Source organism: Triticum urartu, chromosome 6 (assembly GCF_003073215.2).
Source record: "Triticum urartu cultivar G1812 chromosome 6, Tu2.1, whole genome shotgun sequence".
Lineage (NCBI taxonomy): Eukaryota > Viridiplantae > Streptophyta > Magnoliopsida > Poales > Poaceae > Triticum > Triticum urartu.
The window spans coordinates 326,590,559-326,616,695 of record NC_053027.1 but is presented as its reverse complement, the minus strand read 5'-3'; positions in this window follow the sequence as shown (position 1 = coordinate 326,616,695).

Genomic DNA, 26,137 nt, shown 5'->3' with positions numbered 1-26,137 from the left:
TGGATAGCCAAGATGATGCAACCAGACAAGCTTGCACCCATGTTTTCAAGTCTGCTCTGCAACAGTAACGGTATAACTTGAGGAAAACTCACTTTGAAGGCAAGGCTAACAGTGAACTTGCCCAAACATCTCCAGTGGAAAATATATCTGATGAAGACTGGAGAGGCCTCGTTAAACACTGGTCCGATCCGAAGTATCAGGTACATTATATATATGTCATCAGATCACATGTTGAAGTCCTATTTACGCATGTGCCATACAAATCTATCTTCTGGTAGGTGAATTGTTCAAAGAACAAGGCCAACCGTACGAAAGTGAAATTCCAACAGACGATAGGATCTCGTAGCTATATTGCACACTACGAGGCTCTTGTAATTAGCTGTTGTTTCACTCTTTTCGCTGTACCATATTATCAGATCTATATTAACTTGTTCCAAATGCAGAGGAAAGCCCGCAAGGACCAAAAAGTACCTGAACCAAATGTTGTGGAAATCTTCAAGGACTGTCACACCAGCAAGAAGAAGGGCATGACTACACCAGTCAAAGCCGTTGTTGTAAGTCCTTAATCCTCATGCCTTTTAACTACTACTTACTCTGACTTGTGCCTTGAACTGTATGGTTTGCAGCCAATGTCTATTACTCTTTTCAATTTTATACACAATTTTCTTAGCGTATCATTGCACCTTACAAGGTTTAAAAGAGAGGAGTGATGTTCCTTTCATCTTGACCCGTAATCTAGTTCCGTGCTGGACTTGTCCACACAACGTTACAATTGCATGTTTGTCTGTTCTCAGTTGTTTTGTGATATGAATGACGTCATACTATGCTTACCGTATTATAAACTTCGTCTCTTCATCCTTAGCCCTCAATACAATGTGAAGAAATAGACAATACATTAGCGATGGTACATGGTCATATGTTTGGAACCTGGTTTTATTATGTACTTTGCAATAAAATACAACTAATATTTTACATGGGTTCACCAGAATAAGTTTTGTATATAGACCAAAGCTATTTTGTTTGGTTTTGATGCCTCCTTAATATCTTCTGTTCTGGTACTACTAATGTAAAACCTCAACTTTTCAGCGAGCTATGGAAAAAATGGTGGAACCGCCACCTTCTGAAGGTGGCGAGGCAACTATAACCACAATGTCAGCTCTTGCTGCAGTGGGTCAGTACCTGTCCACTAACAGTGCCAAAAGCACGTTCCTGCGTAATACTGGGTTGGTTGTTAAGGCAATATTGTCCAAACTGCCGCATGATCAAGATATGCAAGCTCAAAGCAATGTTGTATCTGCGCTCCAGACATAAGTCCATTCCCTAACAGAGACCCTTTGTGAAACAAGGAGAAACATTGCTCAATGTCGTCAAGATATGCATGGTTTTGAAACCAGACTATCATACATTTGCTATGTTGTTCAGGAGCCTAGGGGAAATGAAGGCGAGGGTTATGGTGCTCCATCGGAAAATACAACATAAAAACGTAATAGTCAGGTCAAATGAACTGAGCTTCTGAACTTCTGGTGGTGCATTTATCTGCTAGACTGTTAAGTTTTATGCCAACCTTCCTTTTGTTATATAGTTGTAATTTTTTTTGGTGCGATACAAAATGTATTCTTAACGTGCAGCCACCGCCTGAAGAAAACAGCAAGCCATTTTTGTATAGTGTAGGGTGTTCCCTATATTTGCACTGGTGGCGATCTTTGATGCCGAGTGGATGTAATCTGTGCAATCGCCTTAATAGCCTAGAATTAGTTCCGGCCTTATTTATTTCCTAGTCTTCTTTTTCCCTGGTTTTCTAGTGGCCGCAACTACCATGGGCCATATACGGGCCATAGGATCCATGGGTCACCTACGGGCCGTCAATAAATGGGCCTGTAATCGGTGGGCCTCGGGCCGTCGGATAAATGTGTCTACATGGGCCATAATCGGGCATAATTGGTATCATCCCAGCACGGTAACAGACCATTAACAAGCCGTAGGACAGCAAAGGCTTAATTCTGTCACAGGCATAACGGGTCGTTAATGGGCCAGAATATAGGATGGGCTGGAAACGGGGCAACAGGTTAACAGGCCAGAAACAGGCTGACTCTTGCCATGGGCCGATTTTGGCCCATTAGGGTAACAGGCCAGTAACGGGCCGGCTCTTGCCATGGGCCGAATTTGGCCCATTATTGGAACAGGCCAGTAACGGGTCGGGAGTAATCGAGGGCTGAAAAGGAGCCCAAGAACGTATGGGCCATCAATAGGCCGAAAGCTAACACGGGCTGGAAACGGCCCATGTAAATCACGGGCTGTTAACGGGTATAAAGAAAATTACTGTTCATTATGGGCTAGACTCACCGTGGGCCTGTAATGGGCCGAAAGATACGAAGGCCTCATATGGGCCGAAAGACATCGTGGGCCATACATGGGCCGAAAGTGAAATGGGCTGGTATTATATTCGACGGCCCACATGACGTTGTTGGGCCGATTTCCTTTAGGGCCTAACGGGCCGTAAAATGGGCTATTTGCAAGAGACCATTAACAGGCTTTTCATGGGCCAGCCCGTTAACTTTTGACCAAGTCGAACGGGCCGGCTTTGAAAGCTAAATGGGCCACTATTGGGCCATGCCACATGTCGACATATCATAGGCGCCTATCTGACCCACTGACGAGCTGACAAGTGTTTCGTCCAGCCAATAAGAATTTTACACGTGGAAATTTCCCATTGGTGAGGGTTGTTAACGGGTTATCGGATCCAAAACCCAACCCGATAGCTTAACAGTGTTCCATTATGGTGGATGCCACGTGTCGGTCACCCTTGACGAAAGCACTTCTGTGACGCACGATTTATCGTCATGGAAGTGGACACTTCCATGATGATAATTTTGGTAATGGCATGGAACACTTCTATGACAGCACAGGTATGACTATCTTGATTCTGTCATAAATTTGTCATGGATGTACATGCATGGAAAAAAAGCGACCTACTGTGAAAAACACGTATCATCACGGAAGTGTATTTTTTTGTAGTACAAGTATTTCTCAAATTCACAACTACTCAACTAGCACAACTTTATTATTACCATCTCCATATCTCAAAACAATTATCAAGTATCAAACTTCTCATAGTATTCAACACACTCATAAGAAAGTTTTATTGTTAATCTTGTATACCAAGCATATTAGGATTTTAAGAAAATTACCATGCTATTAATACTCTCAAAATAATCTAAGTGGAGCATGAGAGATCAATAGTTTCTATAAAACAAATCCACCATCGTGCTCTAGAAGATATAAGTGAAGTACTAGAGCAAAACTATATAACTCAAAAGATATAAACGAAGCACATAGAGTATTCTAACAAATTCCAATTCATATATGGCTCTCTCAAAAGGTGTGTACAGCAAGGATGATTGTGGTAAACTAAAAAATAAAGACTCAAATAATACAAGACGCTCCAAGCAAAACACATATCATGTGGCGAATAAAAATATAGCTCCAAGTAAAGTTACCGATAGAAGTAGACGAAACAGGGGATGCCTTCCGGGGAATCCCCAAGATTTGGTTGTTAGGTGTCCTTAGATTATCTTGGGGGTTCCATGGGCATCACAAATCTTAGGCTCTTGCCACTCCTTGTTCCATAATCCATCAAATCTTTACCCAAAACTTGAAAACTTCACAACACAAAACTTAAAGTAGAAAATCTCATGAGCTCCGTTAGCGAAAGAAAATAAAAGACCACTTCAAGGTACTGCAATGAACTCATTATTTATTTGTATTGGTGTTATACCTACTGTATTCCAACTTCTCTATGATTTATAAACTATTTTACTAGCCATAGATTCATCAAAATAAGCAAACAACACACGAAAAACAGAATCTGTCAAAAACAGAACAGTCTGTAGTAATCTGTAGCTAGCGCAAGATATGGAACCCCAAAAATTCTAAAATAAATTGCTGGACGTGAGTAATTTATCTATTAATCATCTGAAAAAATAATTAACTAAATAGAACTTTCCACATAAAAATGGCAGCAGTTCTCGTGAGCGATAAAGTTTCTGTTTTTTACAGCAAGTTCAACAAGACTTTCCCCAAGACTTCCCAACGGTTCTACTTGGCACACACACTAATTAAACACAAAAAACAAAATAAAAACAGAGACTAGATAAATTATTTATTACTAAACAGGAGCAAAAATCAAGGAATAAAAATAAAATTGGGTTGCCTCCCAACAAGCGCTATCGTTTAACGCCCCTAGCTAGGCATAACAAGCAAGAATAGATCTAGGTATTGCCATCTTTGGTAGGCAATTATTCAATTAGGCATCTACCATCTTTAGGAATTTATTTCTTTTTATTAGTTATCAAACTTTTAGGCACAAGATCTAAAAATTCATTTGTAACAAATGGTTCCTTAATGATAGCAAAAAGATTGGGATGAATACTTATAGATTTGAGATCCACATCCTTACTGGAGGATTCACCCTTATTTTTAGGAACGTACATAAGCTTGGCAACTTTAGTGGAAGGACTTGGAGTATTCCTTACGGAAGAAAAAGCGGTTCCCAAGTTGGTAATGATATTCTCAAGTTTATCGATCCTAACAGAATCATGATTTATTTTCTCATTAACTATGGGTTCCTTTTCTTTAATATCTTTCAAAGTAACTCCTACTTTAGATCCATATTGAGAGATTCAGATGTGGATCTTTTTATCCAAATTTTCAATTAATTCTATGGTAGCAACCTTATTTTCAATAATTTCAAGCGTTTGCATTACATGCTCCAAAGTTAATATAGTTCCATTAACCAAGGGAGGAGGTGAGCCAAATAAATCTAACATAGCATTATAAGAATCAAAAGTATGGCTACCCAAAAATTTCCCTCCGGTAATAGTATCAAGAACATAACGGTGCCAAGGAGTAATGCCTACATAAAAATTGCGAAGAAGAACGGAAGTAGATTGCTTCCTAGTAGATCTATTTTGAGCATTGCAAATTCTATACCAGGCATCTTTTAGATTTTCTCCCTCCCTTTGCTTAAAATTTAGAATTTCATTCTCAGGAGACAACAAAGAAGATAAGGGACTAGCCATAATGACAAGCAAGCAAACTAACACACAAGAAAACAAAAAGCAAGTGGGCAAAAAGAGGCAAATAGAGAGGGAGGATAGAGAGAGAGGGCGAATAAAACGGCAAGGGTGAAGTGGGGGAGAGGAAAACGAGAGGAAAATGGCAAATAATGTAATGCGGGAGATAAGGGTATGTGATGGGTACTTGGTATGTTGACTTTTGCGAAGATCTCCCCGGCAACGGCGCCAGAAATCCTTCTTGCTACCTCTTGAGCCCTGCGTTGGTTTTCCCCGAAGAGGAAGGGATGATGCAGCAAAGTAGCGTAAGTATTTCCCTCAGTTTTTGAGAACCAATGTATCAATCCAGTAGGAGGCTACGCGCGAGTCCCTCGTACCTGCACAAAACAAATAAATCCTCGCAACCAACACAAATAGGGGTTGTCAATCCCTACAAGGTCACTTACAAATAAATCCTCGCAACCAACACAAATAGGCAGGTACTGGGTCTCGGCCCAGTCGACGAGGAAGTCGGCCAGTGCTTGGGACTTGATGGCGGTGCGGGGCTGGTAGAATATCGTGTAAGGGGCCAGCTCGATGGCCCATTTCGCCACCAGGCCGGATGCGTCCCGGCTGCCTATGATCTCGGCCAGCGGGGCGGTGCATACGACCGTGATGGGGTGCTCTTGAAAGTAGGGCTTCAGTTTCTTGGCGGTGAAGTACACGCCGTAACACATCTTCTGGTAGTGCGGGTAGTTCTGCTTTGAAGCGGACAACACCTCGCTCAAATAATACACCGGCCTCTGGACTGGCTGGGCTCGGCCTTCTTCTGGGCGTTGGACTACGATGACGGTGCTGAGCACCCGGCTGGTTGCGGCGATGTAAAGGAGCATGGGCTCTTTCTCAGTCGGCGCCGCGAGGACAGGCGGCGTGGCTAGCATCTTCTTCAGCTCATGAAAAGCTTGGTCGGCCTGGTCGTTCCACTCGAAGTGAGTGCTCTTCTTCATGAGGTGGTAGAGGGGGAGAGCTTTCTCTCCGAGCCGGCTGATGAAGCGGTTCAAGGAGGCCAAGCACCCGGTGAACTTCTGAATGTCTCGAAGCTTGGTGGGGATCGCCATCCTCTCGATGGCCTTGATCTTCACCGGGTTGCATTCGATGCCGCGTTCAGAGACCAGGAAGCCTAGGAGCTGGCCGGCTGGCACTCCAAACACGCATTTCTCGGGGTTGAGCTTGATTTGTAACTGGCGCAGGTTCTCAAACGTTTCCTTGAGGTCTCCCAGCAAAGTGCCGTGCTTTTCCGTCTTCACCACGATGTCGTCCACGTAAACGTGAGCGTTTCTGCCGAGCTGCTTGAGGAGGCACTTCTGCATGCAACGCTGAAAAGTGGCACCGGCATTTCTTAAGCCGAATGTCATAGTCAGGTAGCAGAAGGCTCCAAATGGCGTGATGAAGGCGGTCTTCAAGCGGTCGTCCGGATCCAGCTTTATCTGGTGATATCCGGAGTAAGCATCCAAGAAACTCAACAGCTCGCATCCGGCTATGGAGTCTATCACTTGGTCAATCCTTGGCAGGGCAAAAGGATCTTTGGGACAGGCCTTGTTGAGGCTCGTGTAGTCTATACACATGCGCCACTTGTTATTCTTCTTTAGCACAAGGACCGGGTTGGCAAGCCATTCTGGAAAGAAAACTTCCATAATGAAGCCGGCTGCCAGAAGCCGGGCTATCTCCTCTCCCACAATCCTGCGCTTCTCCTCCGACAGTCAGCGGAGGGGTTGTTTGACTGGCTTTGCGTCTTCTCAGACGTGTAGCTTGTGCTCGGAGAATTTCCTCGGAACACCCGGCATGTCCTTGGGGGACCATGCAAAGATTTCCCGATTCTCACGGAGGAAATCGGCGAGCTCACCTTCCTATTTGCTGTTCAGGTTTGCCCCGATGACGGCAAACCTCTCTGGGTGCTCGGGGTCAAGAGGTATCTTCTTCGTCTCCTTGGCCGGCTAGAAAGATCCTTGAGCATCATGCTCCTTGGGGTCGGGGGACACGGCCGACTGCTTGCCGGCTATGGCCACGACTCGGTCCAACATCTTCTTTTCTTCGGCAATCACAAGGGACTCGGCCAGCCGGCTGCTGGCTGCCGCGCATTCAGAGGACTTCTTGTAATCGCCGGCTACGGTGATGACGCCTTTGGTGCTTGGTATCTTCATCTTGAGGTATGCATAATGGGGAACTGCCATGAATTTGGCCAAGGCAGGTCGGCCAAGCAATGCATGATAAGGGCTCTCCAGGTCCACCACTTCAAACCAGATCGCTTCCTGGCGGAAATGCTCCTTGTCCCCAAAAAGTACATCGATCTTGATCTTGCCAATGGGGGAGCAGGATAAGCCGGGTACGATGCCATGAAACACTGTCCGAGTAGGCATGAGCTGCTTCGTCTTGACGTTTAGCTTCTACAGGGTGTCACGGTACAGGATGTTGATGCTGCTCCCGCCGTCTATCAACACACGGGAGAAGCGGGCAGCGCGTCTGTCCGTCGCGAGGGTGGCTTCCAGGACCAGGGCATAAGAACCGGGAGACGGCATCACCTCTGGATGGTCGGCCCGGCTCCAGCTGATGGGCTTTTCTGACCAATGCATGTGTCTGGCGGGGTCGGCAGCGACCACGCTAACTTCCTGGTGCTCTCGGCGTTTGCTGCGCTGGTCTTCGGGCTGGCCTGTAAAGACGATGTAGGTTGCTTGCTCGTCAGGGAACTCGTCATGCACGGCTCCGACTGCGGGCCGAGCTGCCGGAGGCGGCGGGCCGGCAGGCGGAGGCGGCGTGAGCCCCTCGCCTTTGGAGATTCGGGTGAGCCAATGGCACTTCCAGGTCGTGTGGTTGGACGGCTTCGCGCCGCTGTGGAACTTGCACGGGGCATCGAGAGTTTGCTCGTAGGAGAAAGCCGGCTTCCAAGCCGGCCGGCCGTCCTTGGGTTTCTTGGGCGTGGGCCGCCCTTCAGGCGGCACGTCTTCAACTGTGGCCACCTGCCGACTAGCGGGAGGCGGCGCGGGGCCCTTGCGCTTGTGGTCGTTTGAGTGTGGGCGTCGGCCGGAATCCCCAGCCGGCATCTTGGGCGCCGGGTTGAGTACTTTTCCGGACGCGTCTACCCGAAGCTCGGTCTTCATCGAGGAGTCGGCGGTGGCATACTTGTCCGCTATGTCCAGAAGCTCATCGAGGGTAGCCGGCTCGTCGCAGAGGAGCTTGTGCTTGAAGAGGGTGCCTTCTCGGCATCTGGCTGTAAAGTACTCGATGGCTTGCACCTCGTGCACCCCCTCGCAAGAATTGCGGAGCTCGGCCCAACGCGTGAGGTACTTGCGAGTGGACTCAGTGGGGCCTTGTACGCACAAGGAGAGCTGTCTGGGCTTGGGAGCCCGCTTGTAGGTGCTGGTGAAGTTGCGGATGAATGCTTCAGTGAAATCTAGCCAGCTGTTGATGCTGAGAGGCTTGAGGTTGTTGAGCCAGGTTCGCGTCGTGCCTTGCAGCATGAGGGGCACGTACTTCACGGCAACGCGCCGGTTGCCGTTGGCTATGCTGACTGCCGTGGAGAAGTCGATTAGCCAATCTTCCGGCTTCACGGAGCCGTTGTACTTGGGTGTGTCTCTTGGGAGCGAGAACCCTTTAGGGAAAGGCTCGTCGCGGATGCGGGGGCCGAAACAAGGCGGGCCGACATCGTCTTCTTCTTCCAACGCCAGGGATCGCGCTAGGCGGTCGATCCGATGGCGGGCGTCGTTCTCGCCGACTCCTTCGCGGCGACCTAGTCGGCCGCTGAGAGTCGGGTGCGCCACTGGCAGCGGGGTGGGATATCTCTCTCCACGGGGTCGAGGCGGAGGCGGGTTGCCACGCCATTCCATGGCTCGGGGATGGCCGTCCGCGTCTCGCTCGATGGAGATTCAGGTCCGGCTACGGCTGGCAGCCGGCTCTTTCTCGCGCCGCGCGCGGGTGTTGCTCGTAGCCGGCGTCCGGGACGTCGCGCCGTGATCTCGGCGCGGGGGAGGGCTTTCCGCGCGGGCGTCGGCTTCATGTCGCTGCACGGCTGCGTCAATCAGTTGCTGGATGCGCCGGGTCATGTGGGGGAGGTCTTCGGCCTCCAAGCCGTCCAACTCGTCTACGGCCGCCTGGGCAGCACGCAAGTTCTCGAGCGGAGTGGCATAGACCGGGCGGTCGACTCCCAGTGTGTCGGCGATGACGGCGCCGCGTTGCTTGACAAGGCCGGCCCGGCTTGGCCCGCCCGGGGCCGGCGTGCCGAAGGCGGCGCGGCCAGCTTCGCGCTGATAGGCCTCAGTGAGGCGTCTCATGGAGGCCAGCCTCCGGCCCTCTGCGAGGAGGGCGAGGCGGCGTGCCTCCAGTGCTTCGTCGTCGGCATTGGCCGGGAGGGGGGCGGACAAGTCATGGGCGCTCTCGTCGTCCGGGCCGCCGTGGCCAACAACCATCACTTCGGTGGTGACAGCATCACAGCCGTCAGCTCGAGGAAGCGGGTCGTTGTAGATCATGACGTTGGTGGGGAAGGTGTCGTAGGAGGCCGTGTCGGAGTCGACAGGCATCGGGTCGGTGGAGCCAACCGACTCCAGATCCGCAGCGGGCTCGCTGGAGACATGGAGCTGACCGAGAAGGTTAGCGAGGTGGTCGGTGCCCGCGTCGGAGGCGAGCTCGTCGGAGATGAGGGTTTCGTCGAGGAGATCGGCGAGGCTGCTCGCCGCGCAGATGCTGGTGACGCCTTGCAACGCGTCGTGGCAAGCGCCATCGGGCGTGCCGGGCTGGCTACGCTCGCTGGGGAGGAAGAGGGTTCCCGTCCAGAACAGGTCTCCGGACGACGGTGCACCTGGCCCCACGGTGGGCGCCAAATGTCGGGTGGTAGGTGCGACATATGCCAACGGGTGGCTTATCATTGTGGGAGCCAGTAAGACATTGCCGGTGCCTAGAAACGGGATGAGGCGAAGACATGCACGCTGGCGGATCTTACCCAGCTTCGGGGCTCTCCGTGGAGATAACACCCCTACTGCTGCTCTGCAGGGTCTCCGCATGATCACTAGATGGACAAGTAGCTACACAATGCTCCTTGAGCTGTTCGGTGGGAGGAGGAAGAAGGGCATGGCTAGCTTGCTTCTTCTCCTTGCGTGGTGTCTAGAACTAGCAGGGGGTCGAACCCTTTGCACGGGTGCCCCGGGGGTTTATATAGGCCTACCCCCCGGGGGTACAATGGTAATCCGACTGGGCGCGGGGCCCAGCCGTCTGTGACTGCGCTCGCCGGCTTCCGCGCCAGCTACTGGGGCACGTCGACTGGTGGGTCCCACCGGCTGCCGGCCCCTTGGTCGACAGGCAGGCCCCACTGTCCAGGGCCTGGTCGGCGGCGGGTTACTGTGGCTCCATCTTGGTGATGTGGGCTTCGTCTTGGTAGGCGCGGCTACAGTGCCGCCGCCCGCCGGGCGATCGCTGTAGCCTCACCGCGTCTTGTCTCCTTAATGGGGCATCTCCTTCGAGGGAGGCGGCAAGCCGGCTGCTGGGAGCCGACTCTGTCTTGGGCCGACTGGTTGGAGGCGCGGCCGCCTTCGGGCGCCTCTCTGCCCAAAGGGGCCCACCATCTGTGGGCCGCGCTGGCGGCCAATCGTGGGTGACATCAGGGTCAACATGGCAATAGTGCCGCGCCGGACGGGTCATGGCTACTCCGTACGGCGCACTGTGCTAGGCGTGCTCCGGGATACGGGGGTGGCAGGCTTCACTATAGCCACGCCCCGTCGCATGGCCGTTAGGTGGGTGCAAATTTTGAGGGTACGGTCTCGACCGCTTTATGGGAGCCGGCTTCCTGGAGTCGGCCTTCTCATGGCCGGCTTCCCGAAGTCGGCCCTCCTGTGGCTTTCTTTAGGAGGGCTAAAGTCGGGCCGCCTTCCGAAAGCCGGCCTGGATGGCAGCCAGCAAGGGGAAGGCGGCTCCACGTCTTGGATTCTTGAGAGCCGGACATGCTCGTAATTTTCTCAGAAGGGCCAGGGGAAGCCGGCTAGGCTACCCATGGCTATTTACTCCGACAGTAGTCCCCGAAGCTGAGCGAGTTTCGAGGCTGATAAGGGGACGAGAAGCTTGGTCAGCTTCCTATCCTGCGGGGCCGGCTTTGCTCGTGCGCGCCGACTTCAGAGAGCTCCGGCTCTCGTAGGTGGGAACGCGGGCCACATGGCGAGGAAATCCTGCCAACGCACGCGCGCGACAGGACGTCGCCGCAGGCCCGGGCCCGCCACTCGCACGCCTCGGTCCGAGCGTGGATCTTCCGTGGCCCACATGGACCGCTTGCATTCCCGCGGTGGTTTTATTCTGCCATCATGGCACAGTAATCGCGGGACGTGGGGGAGTGGGCACGATCGATCCCCACACTTCCCCATGCCGCGCCTCCTTGGCTCCGCCACGTGAGCCTATAAGTAGAGGGAGGGGGGAGAGACAGAGGTTCGCACGCTCTCTCTCGCTCCGCCCCCTCTCGTCCTCCTTTCTTCCTCTCGCTGCTGCCGCAGCCTCTCGTCTCAGCGCCGCCGCGCCGCCCCATCGTCTTGCTTCCATGGCGCTGTCGAGCTCATGGGACGGCTCCAACGTCCATGACGATCACGTGGAGTTCCTCCGCCAGACTCGGCGCCTGCCCGACGCCAACCTCGTGCGGGTCCGCCTGGCGCCGGAGACGGAGATCTCGCCGGCACCGGAGGAGGGCGAGCAGGTCGTCTTCCGCTCGCACTTCCTTCGTGGCTTCGGCCTTCCGGCGAGCGGGTTTCTGCGCTCCTTCCTTGAGTTCTACAACCTTCAGCCGCATCACCTCACGCCCAATGCGGTGATGCTGCTGTCGGCCTTCGTCTCCCTCTGCGAAGGCTTCTTGGGGCTGCTCCCCATGCTGGAGCTCTGGGGAGAGTTATTCCAGAGCAAACTCGGCACCGTCATCGCAGGCGTGCCCGCCCCCTGCGGAGCCTTCATCGCCATGAGGAGCGCGGGCGAGAACAACCCATTCCCGCCCATCCCCCTGATCCAGTCGGTGAAGACCTGGCAGAAGTCATACTTCTACGTGAAGAACGTCGCCGACCAAGGAGACCACGTCAATCTGCCAGCTTACGTAGCCGGCCCGCCGGCTGGGAGGCAGCCCTCATGGAGATTCCGATCCCGGTCACTGTCTCCAGCCGGGAACGCCGCCGTCTCCCGGCTTCGGGTGATGATCCACTCGGAAGGCTTGAGCGGGGCCGACTTGGTGGCCGCCTTCATGGAGCGCCGGATATCTCCCCTTCAGAGCCGGCCCCACATGATGTGCCAGATGAGCGGCCGCTTCGACCCAAATCGGCTGAGCACCAGGGAGATGCCTCATGCGGAGGTGTCTTACATGGTAAACTATATCTCCAACTGCAAGCTCGCCGAGGACTGGCGATACGGCAAGGTGCCGTATTCTCGCGCCAACCCTCCGCCCGTGGTAAGTTTTCTTCTCTTTCTTCTTTTCGTTGGTAGCCGGCTTTATGATGGCCGGCTTCTAATCAGTCGGTCCTTCTTAGCAGAACCCCGTTCTTCCGCCGACGTCCGGGTCAGTGGGGATAGAACGCCAGTATGCCCCCGACCGCACGGCGGACGACGTCGACGATCCGGACTTGGGGGCGGCCGCCATGGAAGACGCCGTCGTGGGGGACGACGCCGAGCCCGGGGGCTCAAGGCTCACCGCAAGCTTCGAGGACTGGCTGGACGATGCTGAAGCCGAAGTCGCCCCGCGTCGCCAGCCGGCGGCCGACCATCAGGGCGCGGGCTCGTCAATCGCGCCGGTTGCCGGTGGTAGCGCACAGAAGCGCCAGGCCACTTCAGGCCTCTTCAGCAGTCGGCCGAAGAAGTCCAAAGCCTCCACCGCGGCGACCAAGCGAGAGGAGGCGGCTGCGAAAGCGGCCCGCTTCCGCAAGGCGGTGAAGCAGCCTCAGGCGGTCTCAGTGTAAGTCGTCAATTGCCTTGTCGCATGCTCTTCATCATTCTCTTCTTGTTAGAGCATTCTTCTTAATTTCTTCCGCCTGCTGGACAGGGCGTCGCTTTCCCTTGAGCGTGGTCCGGGCGGCTCCGTAGTTGGGCTGACTGGAGGTTCTTCAAGCTCCCGCCGCGTGGACCCCCACGCCGACCTCAGGGAGGCCACAGAGCGGAATGCCCGTGAAGCGCGGGAGGAGCGCGAGGCGGCGGAGAAAGCGGCCGCCCAGGCGGCGAGGGAGCAGGCCGACGCGGCAGCCAAGGCCCAGACGGAGGCGGCGACCGCGGAGACGGAGGTGGAGGGTTCGCGCAACCAGCCTCCGCTGCTCGCCATCCCCCTCCGAGCCGTGGCCCCCGACACCCCATTGCCCTTGGCGGAGGAGATCGTCCAAGACCCGCCGCTGATGGAGAGGGGGGAGGACCCCGTGGCCCTTGCGAGGAGAGCGCCGCCAGCGGCGCCAACCGGACCGGGCCAAGGCGGCCAATCGTCAGCGGCGCCAGAGGGGCCGGCCGGGGGTGAGCCGGAGAACAGAGCCGGCCTCGAGGTGCAACCGGTGACGGGCCGGCGCACAAGGGGAGGCGCTGCTCCGCCGGAGTTGCGCCGAGTCGCGGGCGCAGGCCAGTCGGCGGAAGATCTAGAGGCGGCCAGCACTGCCACGTCCGAGTGGACTCCCAGCGGAGGACTGGCGAGCTGAATGTGGCGGCTCAAGGGGTCCGGAGCCGGCTGCAAGCTAAGGCTGCCCTGCTGCAACAGTTCACCGAGGAGTTCCTGTCGACGCGATCCACCATCCGGGTGAGTCCTTCATTCTTGACCACTTTGCTCTCTTGATTTCTTCCGTGGGGGCGCGTCAGCGCACCCACTGGGTGTAGTCCCCGAGATTCGGGCCGACTACTGCGCAGTCGGGTCGGTTCTTTCTTGACGGCTACCTTATTTTTGCCTCTTGTCTGAACTTCCAGGAATATCACAACCTCCGTGCTGCCGCCTTCAACTCCCAGGCTCGGGAGTTGAGCCGGAGGACCGATGACCTGGCCGATAGCCGAAATAAGTACTCGATCTTGCCTGTCTCCTGTGGGGGCGCGTCAGTGCACCCACTAGGTGTAGTCCCCGAGATTCGGGCCGACTGCTGAGCAGTCGGGTCGGATCTTTCTTGACGACTCTTTCCTTATTGGTTTTTCTTTTTCTTTGTCTTCAGGGGCCAACGCCGACTCGAGGAAGGAGCTCGGCGAAGCGAAGGCCGCCCTTCATACCAAGGATGCCGAGTACGCTGCCTTGGTCCAGGAGCGTGATCGCCTGGCCAAGAAGCTGGCCGACCAGGAGAACAGCCACAAGGCGGCCCTGCAGGCGGCGCGGGATAGCGAAGCCGCCCTGAAGGCAGAGTATGAGACCGAGGCGGCGAGCTGGGCTGAGACCCGGCGAGCCCTGGATGAAGGCTTCGGCCGGTTCGAGGATTGGATCGACGGTAAGCCGCCTTCCTCGCCCCTCTCCTGCCCCTTGCCGCCTGGGTTTTTGGCTTAACTTGAGCTGCTGCTCATTTTTTGGTGCAGACTACTTCCCCGGCTACTCCGCCTTCGCCGCCCAAAGCATTGAGGCCCATCGCGAGGCGCGCCGTCAGGCGGGGGCCAACATCACGCCGGATGCGAACCGGACGCTTGAGGAGCAGCTCTTGGCTGTCCAGGCGCGGTTGCAGCCGGCTCATCGGATGCTTCGCCGGCTCCAACGTGCCGGGGCGCAAGTGTTGGCTGCCCTCTGGCCCGGCGAGACGATCCCCCGCACCCCAAGCCGAACTGCCGACTGGCTAGAGGTCGCAGTCGGTCGCTTTGAGGCTTGGAAGGCGTCGGCGGCCCGCCTCGGAGCCGGGCGGGCGTTGGAGTTCGTTCGGGCTCGGTACCCAGGGCTGAGCCTGGAACAGCTGCGCACTTGGCGGATGGAGGCCGATGCGGAGCTGGAGGAGGTGAGGCCGGCTATCGCCCAGCGGGCCTCGACGATCGCCGAGTGCACCGACATTAGCTTTTTCGCACCCGAAATCGATGATGACGGTGTTTCTCAGCCAAAGGAGTGGTTCGGGCTAAACCCGGCGGTGGGCGAGGACTCGGCAGAGGAGATTGCCTCCAGCGACGAGGGCGAGGATGGCGAAGAGGAGGACGGCGAAGACGTCGAGCCGGCTGGTGGAACAACCGGCCGAGCTCAGGCCGACCGTGCCTCCAGCAACGAGGCGCGTGGAAGCGCGCCCTCTGCGGGAGGCGGTGACCAAGCCGAAGTTCGCCAGCCGGCCGCTCCTTTAGCTGGCACGACCATCTCCGCCAACCAGTCCGGCTCGTCGGTCGCTCCGCCAGCTTGACCTGCCATCTTTATCTTTCCTGCTCGTTGTCTTTTGAACAATCTTCATTAAGTTTTCGCAGTTCCACCCACTGGGGGTGTATCCAAACTATGTTGAATGCTGGCCTCTCGGAGGTCTTTTATGTAAATATTATTATGTGCATGTTTGGTTTCCATTCGCGTATGCTTTTTATCCTTAGGCTTTTTCCTTTGCCGCCTTCCCTCTTTGGGGAGGCAAGTACTTGAGCTTTCTTGGATTGAAGTGAAGTGGATGGACACCGGCCGGCCGGCTACTCTGGTAGCCATTCGGCGGTGGGAGAAAAACCGGCTTTTGTTATATTAGTCTGTTAGTCCCTAGCCGTTTTTCGTGTGGGTGCCCGTTCCTGCCTTTAACTCTTGCCAGTCGGACAGCCGGTTCTTCGAACTGCAACTTTTGGCAAGAGAAATCTTGGGAGCCGGCACACTACTTGTCTGACTGCGGGTAGGACTTCTAATATAACTCCAGTTGGCCAGTCCCCGGGCCGACTAGTCGAACCCGGTGCCGGACGGAATAAGTAAATGAAATGACAGAGTCATAAGTATGATACTTTTCATTCATAGATAAGAGACGGCAGTCCCCGAGCCCTCCTCGGGGGGCCTATTGTCTCGTACTTAATACAAAAGTTAGCGTGATACATACTGCATTTCAACTGTAAAATCTTCGAAGGAGGTTGGCGTTCCATGGTCGTTCCGACTCCTTGCCGGAGTCGTCTCTCTTGCGTGCCTTCAGCTTCTGTGCATCGATCAGGTAGTAGGAGTCGTTGCCTAGAGCTCTTCTGATGACGAAGGGGCCTTCCCAAGGGGCTGAGAGCTTGTGCTGGCCGGCTGTTCGCTAGATCAGCCGGAGCACAAGATCGCCCTCTTGGAAAGATCTTGGCCTGACCTTCCGGCTGTGGTAGCGGCGCAAACCCTACTGGTAGATGGCAGACCGGCTGAGGGCTAACAGCCGGCTTTCTTCCAGCAGGTCGACGCCATCTTCTCGTGCTTCCTTGGCCTCCGCTTCCGTGTACATGGTTACTCGAGGCGAGTCAAACTCGATGTCAGTTGGGATGACCGCCTCGGCACCATACACAAGGAAGAAAGGGGTGAAGCCGGTTGACTTGTTTGGTGTAGTGCGCAGACTCCAGAGGACAGCCGGCAGCTCATCGAGCCAACAGCCGGCTGAGCGCTCCAGAGGTACGACCAGTCGGGGCTTGATGCCGGAGAGGATGAGGCCGTTGGCTCGCTCGACCTGGCCGTTTGACTGCGGGCGGGCGACGGATGCTAAGTCCAGCCAGATACCTTGGGCTGCGCAGAAACGTGCCAAGGCTCCTTTGGCAAAATTCGTGCCATTGTCGGTGATGATGCTGTGCGGCACGCCGTACCGAGTTGTTATGTCTGCGATGAACGTCACAGCAGTCGGCCCATTTAGCTTCTTGATCGGCTTTGCCTCAATCCACTTGGTGAATTTGTCCACGGCGACGAGCAAATGCGTCATGCCGCCGCGCGCCGTCTTGAATGGGCCCACCATGTCCAGTCCCCAAACGGCGAAGGGCCAAGTGAGGGGAATGGTCTTGAGTGCCGAAGCCGGCATGTATTGCTTGGAACTGAAGAGTTGGCACCCCTTGCAATGTTTAACTAATTCTTTGGCGTCATCCAAAGCAGTCCGCCAGAAGAAACCATGGTGGAAGGATTTGGCGACAAGTGATCTTGAGGCCGCATGGTGGCCGCATTCTCCTTGGTGAATGTCTCTAAGGATTGCAATGCCCTTCTCTTGCTCGACGCACCGTTGGAGGATTCCAGTGACACTGCGCTTGACTAGTTCTCTGTTGACGATTGTGTATGCTCCGGCTCGATGTTGGACTTGTCTTGCTTCTGTTTCGTCAGCCGGCAAATCTTGGTTTACTAAGAAGTTAAGGATGGACTGACCCATGACGGAGCCGCGACTTCTCCTACTGCCAATGTGGCCACTGCCACCAGGGTGGGCGGGCTGGGTGGTGAAATGCTGGAGTCGGCCGTCGGCTGTTGCGTTGGTGCAGTCCCTGGGCCGGCTACTGCAGTCCCCGAGCCGGCTGCTGCAGTCCCCGAGCCGAGTGTGGCAGTCCCCGAGCCAGTTGCCGAAGTCGCCGGGCCGATTACTGAAGTCCCGGGGTCGCCCGCTTGATTCTTTGAGCCGGACCCGGCCGCGTCGGGGTCAGGCGGCACGAAGATGGAATCGGACTCTGGAGACGGCTTGATGGACGGCTTGAGGAGGCGTTGTAGAGCGACGCCGGTTGGAATTGCTTGCCGAGTGGAGCCTATTCGAGCCAGGGCATCGGCTGGCTCGTTGTCGGCTCGCGGTACGTGGAGGAACTCGCATCCTTCAAAGTATCCGCTAAGTTGTTGAACCAGGAAGCGGTAGCTCGCCATATTTGCGTCCTTGGCGTCCCAGTCCCCGGATGATTGCTGGACCACCAAGTCCGAGTCTCCATAACATAGGATCCGGCGGATGCCGAGTTCCTTGGCAAGCCGGAGCCCGTGTATGAGCGCCTCGCACTCGGCCACGTTGTTGGAGGCGGCAAAGTGAATTTGCAGCGTGTATCTGAGCTTGTCGCCTTTGGGAGAGGTAAGGACGATGCCGGCTCCCAAGCCGGTGCGCATCTTGGACCCGTCAAAGTGCAGGCGCCAATGGGTGGAGTCGGGAGCCGGCGGCAGGTACTGGGTCTCGGCCCAGTCGACGAGGAAGTCGGCCAGTGCTTGGGACTTGATGGCGGTGCGGGGCTGGTAGAAGATCGTGTAAGGGGCCAGCTCGATGGCCCATTTCGCCACCCGGCCGAATGCGTCCCGGCTGCCTATGATCTCGGCCAGTGGGGCGGTGCATACGACCGTGATGGGGTGCTCTTGAAAGTAGGGCTTCAGTTTCTTGGCGGTGAAGTACACGCCGTAACACATCTTCTGGTAGTGTGGGTAGTTCTGCTTTGAAGCGGACAACACCTCGCTCAAATAATACACCGGCCTCTGGACTGGCTGGGCTCGGCCTTCTTCTGGGCGTTGGACTACGATGACGGTGCTGAGCACCTGGCTGGTTGCGGCGATGTAAAGGAGCATGGGCTCTTTCTCAGTCGGCGCCGCGAGGACAGGTGGCGTGGCCAGCATCTTCTTTAGCTCGTGAAAAGCTTGGTCGGCCTGGTCGTTCCACTCGAAGTGAGTGCTCTTCTTCATGGGGCGGTAGAGGGGGAGAGCTTTCTCTCCGAGCCGGCTGATGAAGCGGTTCAAGGAGGCCAAGCACCCGGTGAACTTCTGAATGTCTCGAAGCTTGGTGGGGATCGCCATCCTCTCGATGGCCTTAATCTTCACCGGGTTGCATTCGATGCTGCGTTCGGAGACCAGGAAGCCTAGGAGCTGGCTGGCTGGCACTCCGAACACGCATTTCTCGGGGTTGAGCTTGATTTGGAACCGGCGCAGGTTCTCAAACGTTTCCTTGAGGTCTCCCAGCAAAGTGTCGCGCTTTTCCATCTTCACCATGATGTTGTCCGTGTATACGTGAGCGTTTCTGCCGAGCTGCTTGAGGAGGCACTTCTACATGCAACGCTGAAAAGTGGCACCGGCATTTCTTAATCCGAATGTCATAGTCAGGTAGCAGAAGGCTCCAAATGGCGTGATGAAGGCGGTCTTCAAGCGGTCGTCCGGATCCAGCTTTATCTGGTGATATCCGGAGTAAGCATCCAAGAAACTCAACAGCTCGCATTCGGCTGTGGAGTCTATCACTTGGTCAATCCTTGGCAGGGCAAAAGGATCTTTGGGACAGGCCTTGTTGAGGCTCGTGTAGTCTATACACATGCGCCACTTGTTATTCTTATTTAGCACAAGGACCGGGTTGGCAAGCCATTCTGGAAAGAAAACTTCCATAATGAAGCCGGCTGCCAGAAGCCGGGCTATCTCCTCTCCCACAATCCTGCGCTTCTCCTCAGACAGTCGGCGGAGGGGTTGTTTGACTGGCTTTGCGTCTTCTCGGACGTGTAGCTTGTGCTCGGCGAATTTCCTCGGAACACCCGGCATGTCCTTGGGGGACCATGCAAAGATGTCCCGATTCTCACGGAGGAAATCGGCGATCTCGCCTTCCTATTTGTGTTCAGGTTTGCCCCGATGACGGCAAACCTCTCTGGGTGCTCGGGGTCAAGAGGTATCTTCTTCGTCTCCTTGGCCGGCTGGAAAGATCCTTGAGCATCATGCTCCTTGGGGTCAGGGGACACGGCCGACTGCTTGCCGGCTATGGCCACGACTCGGTCCAACATCTTCTTTTCTTCGGCAATCACAGGGACTCAGCCAGCCGGCTGCTGGCTGCCGCACATTCAGAGGACTTCTTGTAATCGCCGGCTACAGTGATGACGCCTTTGGTGCTTGGTATCTTCATCTTGAGGTATGCATAGTGGGGAACTGCCATGAATTTGGCCAAGGCAGGTCGGCCAAGCAATGCATGATAAGGGCTCTCCAGGTCTACCACTTGAAACCAGATCGCTTCCCGGCGGAAATGCTCCTTGTCCCCAAAAAGTACATCGATCTTGATCTTGCCAATGGGGGAGCAGGATAAGCCGGGTACGATGCCATGAAACACTGTCCGAGTAGGCATGAGCTCCTTCGCCTTGACGTTTAGCTTCTCCAGGGTGTCACGGTACAGGATGTTGATGCTGCTCCCGCCGTCTATCAACACACGGGAGAAGCGGGCAGCGCGTCTGTCCGTCGCGAGGGTTGCTTCCAGGACCAGGGCATAAGAACCGGGAGACGGCATCACCTCTGGATGGTCGGCCCGGCTCCAGCTGATGGGCTTTTCTGACCAATGCATGTGTCTGGCGGGGTCGGCAGCGACCACGCTAACTTCCTGGTGCTCTCGGCGTTTGCTGTGCCGGTCTTCGGGTTGGCTTGTAAAGACGATGTAGGTTGCTTGCTCGTCAGGGAACTCGTCATGCACGGCTCCGATTGCGGGCCGAGCTGCCGGAGGCGGCGGGCCGGCAGGCGGAGGCGGCGCGAGCCCCTCGCCTTTGGAGATTCGGGTGAGCCAATGGCACTTCCGGGTCGCATGGTTGGACGGCTTCGCGCCGCTGTGGAACTTGCACGGGGCATCGAGAGTTTGCTCGTAGGAGAAAGCCGGCTGCCAAGCCGGCCGGCCGCCCTTGGGTTTCTTGGGTGCGGGCCGCCCTTCAGGCGGCACGTCTTCAACTGTGGCCACCTGCCGACTGGCGGGAGGCGGCGCGGGGCCCTTGCGCTTGTGGTCGTTCGAGTGTGGGCGTCGGCCGGAATCCCCAGCCGGCGTCTTGGGCGCCGGGTTGAGTACTTTTCCGGACGCGTCTACCCGAAGCTCGGTCTTCATCGAGGATTCGGCGGTGGCGTACTTGTCCGCTATGTCCAGAAGCTCGTTGAGGGTAGCCGGCTCGTCGCAGAGGAGCTTGTGCTTGAGGAGGGTGCCTTCTCGGCATCCGGCTGTAAAGTACTCGATGGCTTGCACCTCATGCACCCCCTCGCAAGAATTGCGGAGCTCGGCCCAATGCGTGAGGTAGTCGCGAGTGGACTCGGCGGGGCCTTGTACGCACAAGGAGAGCTGTCTGGGCTTGGGAGCCCGCTTGTAGGTGCTGGTGAAGTTGCGGATGAATGCTTCGGTGAAATCTAGCCAGCTGTTGATGCTGAGAGGCTTGAGGCTGTTGAGCCAGGTTCGCGCCGTGCCTTGCAGCATGAGGGGCACGTACTTCACGGCAACGCGCCGGTTGCCGTTGGCTATGCTGACCGCCGTGGAGTAGTCGATTAGCCAATCTTCCGGCTTCACGGAGCCGTTGTACTTGGGTGTGTCTCTTGGGAGCGAGAACCCTTTGGGGAAAGGCTCGTCGCGGATGCGGGGGCCGAAACAAGGCGGGCCGACATCATCTTCTTCTTCCAACGCCAGGGATCGCGCCAGGCGGTCGATCCGATGGCGGGCGTCGTTCTCGCCGAGTCCTTCGCGGCGACCTAGTCGGCCGCTGAGAGTCGGGTGCGCCACTGGCGGCGGGGTGCGATATCTCTCTCCACGGGGTCGAGGCAGAGGCGGGTTGCCCCACCATTCCATGGCTCGGGGATGGCCATCCGCCTCTCGCTCGATGGAGATTTGGGTCTGGCTGCGGCTGGCAGCCGGATCTTTCTCGCGCCGCGCACGGGTGTTGCACGTAGCCGGCGTCCGGGATGTCGCGCCGTGATCTCGGCACAGGGGAGGGCTTTCCGCGCGGGTGTCGGCTTCATGTCGCTGCGCGGCTGCGTCAATCAGTTGCTGGATGCGCCGGGTCATGTGGCGGAGGTCTTCGGCCTCCAAGCCGTCCAACTCGTCTACGGCCGCCTGGGCGGCATGCAAGTTCTCGAGCGGAGTGGCATAGACCGGGCGGTCGACTCCCAGCGTGTCGGCGATGACGGCGCCGCGTTGCTTGACAAGGCCGGCCCGGCTTGGCCCGCCCGGGGCCGGCGTGCCGAAGGCGGCGCGGTCAGCTTCGCGCTGATAGGCCTCAGTGAGGCGTCTCACGGAGGCCAGCCTCCGGCCCTCTGCGAGGAGGGCGAGGCGGCGTGCCTCCAGTGCTTCGTCGTCGGCATTGGCCGGGAGGGGGGCGGACAAGTCGTGGGCGCTCTCGTCGTCCGGGCCGCCGTGGCCAACAACCATCACTTCGGTGGTGACAGCATCGCAGCCGTCGGCTCGAGGAAGCGGGTCGTTGTAGATCGTGACGTTGGTGGGGAAGGTGTCGTAGGAGGCCGTGTCGGAGTCGACAGGCATCGGGTCGGTGGAGCCAACCGACTCCAGATCCGCAGCGGGCTCGCTGGAGATATGGAGCTGACCGAGAAGGTTGGCGAGGTGGTCGGTGCCCGCGTCGGAGGCGAGCTCGTCGGAGATGAGGGTTTCGTCGAGGAGATCGGCGAGGCTGCTCGCCGCGCAGATGCTGGTGACGCCTTGCAGCGCGTCTGGCAAGCGCCATCGGGCGTGCCGGGCTGGCTACGCTCGCTGGGGAGGAAGAGGGTTCCCGTCCAGAACAGGTCTCCGGACGACGGTGCACCTGGCCCCATGGTGGGCGCCAAATGTCGGGTGGTAGGTGCGACATATGCCAACGGGTGGCTTAGCATTGTGGGAGCCAGTAAGACATCGCCGGTGCCTGGAAACGGGATGAGGCGAAGACATGCACGCCGGCGGATCTTACCCAGCTTCGGGGCTCTCCGTGGAGATAACACCCCTAGTGCTGCTCTGCGGGGTCTCCGCATGATCACTAGATGGACAAGTAGCTACACAATGCTCCTTGAGCTATTCGGTGGGAGGAGGAAGAAGGGCACGGCTAGCTTGCTTCTTCTCCTTGCGTGGTGTCTAGAACTAGCAGGGGGTCGAACCCTTTGCATGGGTGCTCCGGGGGGTTTATATAGGCCTACCCCCCCGGGGGTACAATGGTAATCTGACTGGGCGCGGGGCCCAGCCGTCTGTGACTGCGCTCGCCGGCTTCCGCGCCGGCTGCTGGGGCCCGCCGACTGGTGGGTCCCACTGGCTGCCGGCCCCTTGGTCGACAGGCAGGCCCCACTGTCCAGGGCCTGGTCAGCGGCGGGTTACTGTGGCTCCATCTTGGTGATGTGGGCTTCGTCGTGGTAGGCGCGGCTACAGTGGCGCCTCCCGCCGGGCGATCGCTGTAGCCTCACCGCGTCTTGTCTCCTTAATGGGGCGTCTCCTTCGAGGGAGGAGGCAAGCCGGCTGCTGGGAGCCGGCTCTGTCTTGGGCCGACTAGTTGGAGGCACGGCCGCCTTCGGGCGCCTCTCTGCCCAAAGGGGCCCACCATCTATGGGCCGCGCTGGCGGCCCGTCGTGGGTGACATCAGGGTCAACATGGCAACAGTGCCGCGCCGGACGGGTCATGGCTACTCCGTACGGCGCACTGTGCTAGGCGTGCTCCGGGATACGGGGGTGGCAGGCTTCACTGTAGCCACGCCCCGTCGCACGGCCGTTAGGTGGGTGCAAATTTTGAGGGTACGGTCTCGACCGCTTTATGGGAGCCGGCTTCCTGGAGTCGGCCTTCTCATGGCCGGCTTCCCGAAGTCGGCCCTCCTGTGGCTTTCTTTAGGAGGGGCTAAATGCGGGCCGCCTTCCGAAAGCCGGCCTGGATGGCAGCCAGCAAGGGGAAGGCGGCTCCACGTCTTGGATTCTTGAGAGCCGGACGGGCTCGTAATTTTCTCAGAAGGGCCAGGGGAAGCCGGCTAGGCTACCCATGGCTATTTACTCCGACAAGGCCCATGCTGTTGTTCCGTTGAATTTTAATGTGTTCCTAGAGAAAGCTAAGTTGAAAGATGATGGTAGCAGCTACACGTACTGGGTCAGTAACTTGAGGATTATCCTCATTGCTGCACAAAAGAATTACGTCCTGGGAGCACCGCTAGGTGACAAATCCACTGCAGGAGCAACGCCAGATGTTGTGAACACCTGGCAGAGCAAAGCTGATGACTACTCGATAGTTTAGTGTGCCATGCTTTACGACTTAGAACCGGGACTTCAATGACGTTTTGAACGGCATGGAGCATATGAGATGTTCTAGGAGTTGAAGTTAATATTTCAAGAAAATGCCTGGATTGAGAGATATGAAGTCTCCAATAAGTTCTACAGCTGCAAAATGGAGGAGAATAGTTCCGTCAGTGAACATATACTCAGAATGTCTGGGTAGCACAACCACTTGACTCAGCTGGGAGTTAATCTTCCTGATGATAGTGTCATTGACAGAGTTCTTCAATCACTACCACCAAGCTACAAGAGCTTCGTGATGAACTATAATATGCAAGGGATGGATAAGACGATTCCTAAGCTCTTCGCAATGCTAAAAGTTGCGGAGGTAGAAATCAAGAAGAAGCATCAAGTGTTGATGGTCAACAAGACCACCGGTTTCAAGAAAAAGGGTAAAGGGAAGAAGGGGAACTTCAAGAAGAATAGCAAGCCAGTTGCTGCTCAAGTGAAGAAACCCAAGTCTGGACCTAAACCTGAGACTGAGTGCTTCTACTGCAAAGGGACTGGTCACTGGAAGCGGAACTGCCCCAAGTATTTGGCGGAGAAGAAGGATGGCAAAGTGAAAGGTATATCTGATATACATGTTATTGATGTGTGCCTTACTAATGCTCGCAGTAGTGCCTGAGTATTTGATACTGGTTCTGTTGCTAATATTTGCAACTCGAAACAGGGGCTACGGATTAAGCGAAGGTTGGCTAAGGACGAGGTGACGATGCTTGTTGGAAATGGTTCCAAAGTCGATGTGATCGCCATCGGCACGCTACCTCTACATCTGCCTTCTGGATTTGTTTTAGACCTAAATAATCGTTATTTGGTGCCAGCGTTGAGCATGAACCTTATATCTGGATCTTGTTTGATGCGAGACGATTATTCATTTAAATCAGAGAATAATGGTTGTTCTATTTATATGAGTGATATCTTTTATGGTCATGCACCCTTGATGAGTGGTCTATTTTTACTAAATCTTGATAGTAGTGATACACATGTTCATAGTATTACAGCCAAAAGATGCAGAGTTGATAATGATAGTGCAACTTATTTGTGGCACTGCCGTTTGGGTCATATTGGTGTAAGGCGCATGAAGAAACTCCATTCTGATGGACTTCTGGAATCACTTCATTATGAATCACTTGGTACTTGCGAACCATGCATCATGGGCAAGATGACTAAAACTCCGTTCTCCGGAACAATGGAGTGAGCAACAGAGTTATTGGAAATCATACATACTGATGTATGTGGTCCAATGAACATTGAGGCTCCCGACGGATATCGTTATTTTCTCACCTTCACAGATGATTTGAGCAGATATGAGTATATCTACTTAATGAAACATAAGTCTGAAACATTTGAAAAATTCAAAGAATTTCAGAGTGAAGTGGAAAGTCATCGTAACAAGAAAATAAAGTTTCTACGATCTCATAGTGGAGGAGAATATTTGAGTTATGAGTTTGGACTTCATTTTAAACAATGCGGATTAGTTTCGCAATTCACACCACCCAGAACACCACAGCGTAATGGTGTGTCCGAACGTCGTAATCGTACTTTACTAGATATGGTGCGATCTATGATGTCTCTTACTGATTTACTGCTATCGTTTTGGGGTTATGCTTTAGAGACGGCTGCATTAACGTTAAATAGGGAACCATCTAAATCCGTTGAGACGACACCTTATGAACTGTGGTTTCGCAAGAAACCCAAGTTGTCGTTTCTTAAAGTTTGGGGCTGCGATGCTTATGTGAAGAAGCTTCAACCTGATAAGCTCGAACCCAAATCAGAGAAATGTGTCTTCATAGGATACCCAAAGGAGACTGTTGGGTACACCTTCTGATGTAGGGTGGAACCCTAGTTGGTCAATCTTTCATGAAAGGAGCGGATCCCGCGTGGAGCACGAAGAACACGAGGAGAAATCACGGGGGGAAACACGAGAGAATCACTCAAATCAACAAGAAACAATCACACATGTGCTAGATCCTCGGAACACAAAGAGATACACGATCCAAAGTCAACAAGGGACGATATATAGGGTAACCGGTTCTTCTCTGTGAGGAGGTCTTGATGGAGGCCACCCGTGAGAGGGTCTTGAATCCAAGGTGGATCTTCTCCGTAGAGGTGCGCGGTCTCTCTCGTGGAGTAGATCCGTATGGATGAGCAAAGCTCTATCTCTAATGAGCTACTACTTTGCTAACCCTAACTAGGTGGAGGTGGAGGAGTATATATAGTCTAAGCCACGAAGGGGTAAGCGGGAGAGGGATAC